The following is an 8,443-nucleotide window of genomic DNA, read 5'->3' on the forward strand; positions in this document are numbered from 1 at the left end:
GGTGTGGGATATAAAGAGATTTTTCCCCAGCTTTGTCTCCCCCAAAGATATGCCAAACATTAGAGGCTGTTTGCCAGCACATGGTGGGAGGTCAGATGCTTAGAGATATCCTCCCTGAAGGCATTCAGCCATCAGACTATGGTCTGGTCCACCGTGGGTGGGGCTCACACCATACTGATAAGGATAGTAATTGTTTCCATGGAGAGCCAAAGTTAGGCTGCCACCCTGAATCTAGGATCCCCCCATCTTGTCACATGTGTACCCCCAATCCCGCCCTTTCCTATTGCATGTACACCCCTAGATCATCCTCCTCTCATTACTGTATTACCTATAGTACAAACTCTTCCTGTGACATATGTCTTTACCTGTAATCAGGGGGCTTGCATGCCCCCAAAAGATATATAAGCCTTTGGTTAGTAATAAATCGCTCTTTCTCATCCGGTCACTTTCTCCCCTGCCCCCCCCCTTCCCTACCCCCTCTCTCTCCCCTGCCTCTCCCACCTTCTACATTCCCACGTGGACCACCAAGCGGGATTGAGGTGAGTAGGCTACCATGAAATGTATCTGACTCCTTTATTTCATTCTCTCTCTCTCTTATTCCCTATGACTTTACTATAATCTTTACATATTATTACTGTACAATTGCCCCTGCCAGGCCTGTGATGATTTGCTAAGGGCTGGCTCCCCTGACAGGTGGGCCCTGAGAGCTAAGGAGTTCCTTGTCACCTGATCAATGCCCAAGCACAACACACTGGTAGAGGAGCTGCCCAGCCCAAGTAGGTTCACAGGGTAGATGGAAAGCCTTGTGTGCACTAGAATCCCTCAGTGCAAAACCTCTTATAAAACTGAGTGGTAGGATAAGTATAGAACTCCAAGACAGCTAGCTGCTGTGGGCAAAGAAGTCCTAACCCCGCTGCACCCACGGTTCTCATGAGCACACAGGGCAGTCTGCACAGGTGGGAGGCTCAAATGGCCTAGCAGTTAGGACAGAATTACTTTCTGCTAAAAAACTCTTTCTTATACAAAGATGAGTGTCACTCGATTTGTTTCTCTAGACAACCCGGCCTAACCCAAATGCCCATTCAAATTATTAATCAAGCATCAAGACAGCATAGTCATTTCCAGAAGGCTACTGTCAATAGCTGTTGTTGAGTTGGCCCTGAATTATGACAATCACACATCGAGCAGAATGAAATGCTAAGAGAGCCTTGTTTGCAGTTGGGACAACTCTGATCCCTACAGTTTTTGTTGGCTGCTTTTCGGAAAACATCAGTTGGCCTTTCTTCCTAGTCCCCATTAAACTAGAAGCTTTGCTGAAACAGGTTGTGGCTATTGAGCCACAAGACAGACTTGTAGTGGCTGCACTTAAGTGTACTGGTTTAGCTTTTGAACCTGGATCTCTCACATGGAAGACACGGATTTTATCATTTAACCACCAATGCTTCCTTTCATGCATTTACTTTTCATGTCTGTATGTCTTGTGGAGATCTAGGTAACTGGCAAAGAATTTGAAACTGAACTGGTGAAACACAGAAAATGAAACTTTAAAGCTAAAACAAGAGAATTACATTAGTTTCAGAGATATTATAAAATTGTTCAAGAAATCATACTTTGTTCAACAGCTCGGTTGTATAAAGAATTTACACAGCCATAATTAAGCAAACACAAATTACTGACTTAGTAAAAAAAAAATTGAGCTCAACTACAAGGATCCAGGTATAGAACAGATAGATATAAGTTTCATGGGAGTAAGTGAAGAGTAAACTAAATGCTGACAATCCACAGTGCCAATGAACAGATAACACCTAAAATAAAGAAACAGCAATATGAGTTGTACAGTTACATGAAAATTATATATTAGTATACAGTAGAAGCCCAGAACTTGATACTAATCCATACTAGAAGGAGCGTCGTCAAGATGCATGCAGTCAAGTTCCAAATCAATTTTTTCCATAGGAAACTGAAAACAGATTAATCTGTTCTCGACCACCAAGTTTTTATCCTAACCTTGCCTTTTTATACAAAAATATTACACAGGATTTATATCACAATAAGTTCAGCATTAAATAATATAATTCAAATAAGAAACACATTTTAAAATGTTTTAACAACCACAGTATGGCCCATACCTTGAGACTAACGAGGAACTGGATCTGTGGACACAGATATGGAAAGAGTCCGTGTTTGGAAGGGGAAGCCCCTTCCATAAAATCAACTCGTAGCTGCTTTTCAGGAGTTTTTTCCCTTCTTTGCCTTCTTTCACCAAGATCTGGCTGGCTTTCTAAAAATATATCTGTCTAATGTGGTCTGCTGTTGACATTTCCTTAACTGTTTTATTAAAGGGTTTACTAAATTATCATCAACAATATTGATAACACGGTTAGGTCCTTATCATGATGATTCTTTTCAAAGAACTCTTTGGAAGTTTGCACAATGGGGAAGATGTCCTCAAGTAGGGACAGTCTTCCTAAGCAAAGCTGTTGAAGCTTACCTCACCTCTCTCAAGTCTAAAGTTGATAATGTGCTTAGGAAATCCAAGTTAATTTGAAGAGGTTTCATAGAGGTGGAGGCCTGAATCAATGCACGTCAAATGGGTTAGTTTAGTGTACAACCAAAAAGTATACACTTCCATGCTGGAAGGCCTTCACACAAGATCATAAAGCATTTTGGAGTTCAAAACCTTTTGTGAAAGTCAGTCTAGTCTGCCCTAGCAATGAACTATTTCCATTTTACCATCATTCCCAGTGCATCCCTACCACACCAAAGATGGACTCAGGGAACCAAATTTCATTTACTAATTGGTTCCAAACATTTTCTAGCACGTCATCAACATGCCATGAAATAAAAATGCCAGATGTCAGTCTTAATGACACCGTTTATAACAAAAGGCAAGGCAGAGGTGAGACCGTCTAGCTGGGATGAAATTTGGGCTGCTCATGGATAAATCAGCTGTTTGAAACCACCAGCTCCTCCCTCCGCATGAAAAAGAGGGGCTTTTACTCTCTTAAAGAGTCACACTACCCGTCCTCAGTGAACCATGCCATGGACTAAACAGCATGGTGACCTCGGACACTCACCGAGCAGGCAGCATGGTATATCGCTGGGGCTACACCTGAAGAACTAAATAGAGATCCAGCTGACTGAACTGAGCCCTGCCTCAAAGTGCCTGCACCCTTGGCCTGAGGACTGGAGTATTCGGAAAAGAGTGTAGCCACCCCGGGGCTAGGGAAGTGGCAGTCACTGCACCTGCGAGGTGAGGGGGGAAACCCCCCCTGGCTTGGTGGGTGTCCAGTGGAAAGGAACCCGGAGTCACCATATATTTAGTACCTCAATGTCCCCCTCACAGTGACATGACAGGTTTTTTTTATAGGGATCTGCTCTTGGGAGAACTGAGCCAGGCACCAAGCCCCATACTGAGGATACACACAGCTCGACAGAAAGGGAGATCTAACTGTGCAGGGCAGTAACTCATCGGTTCCGGCTCAAGGTGTACAGACTCCTCAAACCGACTGTGTCTGGAGCGCTGTGTCATTGGTAAAAATGATGATATGCTCAGTGTAATTGTCTTATTCCCCTGGGGGATGATTGACAATGTTGTGCTTTTTTGTTTATATGGGCTTTTATTTTCCTGCCCTTAGCTTGTTTGTTTTTTCCCTTGTTTGTTTGCTTGCTGGTTGGTTTTGTCACTGGTGCTGCTGTAGTTGGTCCTATGGGGCTTTCATTTTGTCATAAGACAACCACCAAAGTAAATCTCAGTCAGGCATATTCCATGGACAAGCAGATGGATTCTGGGCTCCTACTGAACTCTAGTCTAGCCCCAATCCAAGAACAGTTAGTTCTGACAACATCGCCCTGGCTCAATACTCACTTTCATTAAATGATCACTGAAGATAAGGGAGCTACAGCAAAGAGTGATGAAGAGAGCAGATGGTGCCTGGTCATCAATCAGAATAGTGTCTGGGTTCTTAAAAGCTTGTATAGAAACAAGTAGCCATCTAAGCAAGGGGTCAACTAAGTCCACATAGAAGAATCACACCAGCTTGTGTGATCCAAAGATGACAATAACAAAACTCAAATATGATGAAGGGACCAGTATCAGAAGTAAAATTGTGAACACTCAATTTGTGGAAGGCTGTGGAGGACAGTGAAAGGCCAAAACCCACCTGCAGAGTGTCTAGTCGGATAAGCCACTGGCATCCCCTTTAGCCACAGGCAAAGGTCAGGAACAACCTTACAGTCAAACATAGATCATTGTAATCCTGATTATGCTGGATCAAGCTCGATACTGGGTCAGTTGACCTCCCTCTAGACCAGCAGTTCTCAACCTGTGAGTCGTGACCCCTTTGGGGGTCAAAAGACCTTTTCACAGGGGTTGCCCAATTCATAACAATAGTATAATGACAGTTATGAAGTAGCAACGAAAATAATTTTATGGTTGGGGGTCAACACAACATGAGGAACTATATTAAATGATCACCGCATTAGGAAGGTTGAGAACCACTGCTCTAGACTCAACCTGAATTTGCTCTGGATGCAAGAATCTCTTGCTTGTTTCATGACAAAAATTTCTTCCCTGGCTTTTAAAATATTGATGGTAGTCTTTTTTTTTTTTTTCTTTCAAACAGAAAGTAAATGTTTAGAAAATAATGATGGCAACATATATACAAATATGCTTGATAAAATTAATGTATGTTTTGTTATAAGAGCTGTAAGAGCGCCCAATAAAATGATCTTTTAATAACTAAATCTTAAAAGTGATTGACGCCAATACAACCTAACTTTGTAGATAGTTTCTTGCCTCACTTACATAATTGTCTCTGATCCTGTCCTGTTAACATCATGAAGTTTAGGATTTATAACACAAAGGATAATTACTTTAGATCACAAAATAGAGACTACTTACATAATTCTGAGATTGATGGCCTTGCCAAGTTGATACATTTGTAGGCATTACAATGCAGTACTTAACAGTGGTTAATGATCATTGTCATCCTCATAAAATCTTACTAACATCTTAACAAATAACTACATACTAACATCCTATTTTGTACCAATGTCCTGATAGATCAGCAGCTCACAGGGGAAGATAGTGGTCTTATCTAACTCATTGTTTGTATTTTATCACTATGTTACTATTGTTTAATCCTTACCACTGTTTCCTTCCTGTTCATTATTGTTTCTGTTGGGTTTAACAGTTTGTGAAGCACAGAAGGAGTGGATGCACAAGATAATAACTGATGCAAAAGTTTGTAGGGATGTAAGGATGAAGAGTGATGGGAGACGGGGTGAGGTGATTAGTAAGTAAATAATGTAGGCCTGGAGAGGAAGCGAGGACTAGAACTGAATGTGATCACACAACTCATTTTAAAGGTGACTTTTAATCATGGGGGGAAATAAAGAAGGATAAAGTTCTCAAATTGATTGTGGTAATGATTGTACAATTCTTCTTGATATGACTAAATGATTAAATTGTATGTTATGTGGATTATGTGCCAATAAAACTGTTAAAAAAAACACGTTTTGTTCTGCCAGTTTAGAGTATATCTAATATCTGTCATCAATTCCCTAATTAAAAGGCATATATTTTTTTAAAGGCATCACAATCACCCTGTCCTACAGGTCCCTCAGTCAGCATCCACTCAATGGCAGCAAGTTCGGAGTTGGAATACAGAAGCATCCCATCCCCAGTGGCCAAGGGATACCATACCCTGAACTGTCCAGTAAGAAAGGCAAACAATTCTATCTCACTAGAATTTATTTGCCCACTACCTATGTAACTGGAAGGTGTCTGGCGGGGCACTGGATTATGATCAGGTCTGCTAACTGCAAGATCAGCAGTTCAAACGCACCAGCTGCTTTCCTCTATAAAGATTCAGAGCCTCGAAAATCTACAGGGTCAGTCCTACTCCATCCTAGATTGCTATGAGTCAGAATCAATTCGATAGCAGAGAATTATTACTGACAGCAGAGAATTATATGCCTGTGTCTGGCACATTATAGGCTTTCAATCAGTGTTAGGTGAATTAATTTGAAAAGCCAAAAAACATGATTTAAGTAAAAACAAAAAGGACACATTCAGTACAAGTTTCATAAGCTCCTGGTAAATGCAGCCACGCCAGGGTCTTAAGCTCTTGCCAACCTCACCAAATCTTTAAAAATCCTGTTGCCATCAAGTGGATTCTGACTGCTAGAGACCCTATGCAGAGGTCCTCAAACTATGGCCCGCGGGCCACATGCGGCCCACCGATGACATTTATCCGCCCTGCCGGGGGGTTTTGCCACGTTTTGTTTTTCACTTCAAAATAAGATATGTGCAGTGTACATAAGAATTTGTTCATAGTTTTTTAACGATAGTCCGGCCCTCCAACGGGTCTGAAGGACAGTGAACTGGCCCCCTGTTTAAAAAGTTCGAGGACCCCTGCCCTATTGCACAAGCGAAACCTGGGTTATGGGTTTCCAAGGCGGTACATAAGGGAAGTAGACAGCACATCTTTCTCAGGCAGAATGGTTAGTGGGCTCAGAGCAGCTGGTGACTGAACCACCAACCGTTGCTTAGCAGCTGTGTCCTTCACCACTGTGCCACTGAAGCTCTGGGCTGTGTCTCACAAAATACCCAAAAGGTTAATAACTGGATCACAACAGGTATCCTTTAGATCTCGCTGTTGCCACATGTTTGCATTCTACTGGGCCTATGCTTTTTCTAGATTCAATTATAGAAGTCAAGTTTAATTGTACTCAAGTATACACAAGAAGTTACGTATTGTATTACTAGTGCTTTGGATTATTGCAGAATCTTAAGAGTTACAAGAAACATTTAAAGGTTATCTGGACCAATTCAACACAAGAGTCCGTTCTAGAATAGTATCAGTAAAGTCTTACCACCACAACTGTGGCTGCATTACGTCCCAAGTGCCAAAGAGATCTGCTTCCACAATTAACCTTTCCAATGTATTCGCCATCGGCAATTAAAAAACCTCAACAGGTCAATCAGAGAGCACTGCTTGCAGCTGGACTCTGAAAGCTACTGCTTCCCATTCCATTTCCGGTCCTCTCACCTTAGCAGGCCCTGGCTCCACCCAATGGGAAAGACCTCACCATTCATTCCTCTCACACAGTGACTTCTTTCCCAGTCCAGGGTGTCCCAGCCTACACATTCTTACAACCCTCCACCTTTCCCACTCCCCAGGCAGCTCCAGCTCATTCTCCACATGCTACCTCTGAGCTCAGTGGACGTTCTTCTTTCTTTACTTTTATTGGGTGAAAATATACTTCACAAAGCATACGGTGGTGAAAACAGACTCAACCAATTCCATATGTACAACTTAGTAACATTCTTCCAGCTGGCAACCACTTTTGCTACTCTTTTTCAAATCATTCCACCATTATCACATAAGCTCAATGTCCCCAAGAAAGGCTGCCTACTTATAACATCTTTCTCCACCAAGCTCTTTATTTGGTTGTTTTCCTCATAGTACACACTCGTACATCAGTTTTTAATTACTTATTGCCTAGGTATTTGATCCATCTTCCTCGCCAAACTATTGATAAGTTCCATACAAGCATAGGAATCTTGTCTTGTTATCCTTCGACCCCGAACAACTATGAGGCACTGAATAGTTAATTGAATCAAATGCTGAGAATACCCCCCACTGAAAGCAGATACACTATATAACAAATACCTCACACTCCAATTCCCTTTTTCCTCCTGAACCGAAACTTATCGTCCAGGCCTGCAGTTTCCTGCAGTCAAATTGCAGTCAAACCGGGCGTTACTTTTAGACTGGAGGCGCAGGTCTTGAACGTTCCATAAGGCGTATGGGTACAGTTTATCTACTCCGCTCAAGCCGATCACAGACCCCCCCCCCAAAAGAAGGAACTCCGACCTGGACCGCGAGAGTAGCCAGTGCAACTTTTTGCTATGCAAGTTTTCAGACGGATGGTTTTAAAAAATTACATGGGCATGAAACTAGAGCGAAAACGCAAGGGGGTGGTGGATAACATTTCATTGGCATGCCGGGGGCGAGGCTAAAGGAAACTTGAAAGATCCCGTCGTCCAAAAGTTTTTCACTTTCCAAATAAGAAAACGGTAGCCCGCCCCCCAAAGTAACAGCCTCTCCAAGGTCACCCGCGGCTTAGCGGTCCGGTTAGAACCAGTGGTCTCTGGTCCCCCCACCCCCCAAACCCCCAACCCATCCCCATCCCGAGCCGCTTTCCCTGTAAACGCCCTTGGCTTCCCGTCGACTGTACACCGGGAAGAGAGGGAAGTGCCAGCCGGCGGGACCGGGCACGGTCACCCGGTGCCCACCGGCCCGAAGCGTGCACACGGCAGGGGGGCGGACCGGCTCGCAGCGCTCACCTGTCCGGGGCCCACAGGCGGGTGGTGCGGTCCCGGGACACCGACACAAAGGCCCCGGGCGGATAGAGGCCGTTCACCAGGCCCCGC

General features: G+C 43.4%; 1 protein-coding gene across 1 annotated transcript in view; it reads right to left on the bottom strand.

The window, feature by feature from the left end:
- PLAA (phospholipase A2 activating protein) overlaps positions 1-8,437 on the bottom strand; it is a 47,179-nt gene extending 38,742 nt beyond the window's left edge. The window contains exon 1 of the mRNA XM_004712354.2: positions 8,357-8,437. The gene's annotated coding sequence lies outside the window, so the exon portion shown is untranslated. The remainder of the gene's footprint in view (positions 1-8,356) is intronic.
- Positions 8,438-8,443: the final 6 nt, after the last annotated feature.

The sequence above is a fragment of the Echinops telfairi genome, unplaced genomic scaffold (genome assembly GCF_000313985.2).
Source record: "Echinops telfairi isolate 266 unplaced genomic scaffold, ASM31398v2 ScPeMD7_25;HRSCAF=90, whole genome shotgun sequence".
In the NCBI taxonomy this organism is placed as follows: domain Eukaryota; kingdom Metazoa; phylum Chordata; class Mammalia; order Afrosoricida; family Tenrecidae; genus Echinops; species Echinops telfairi.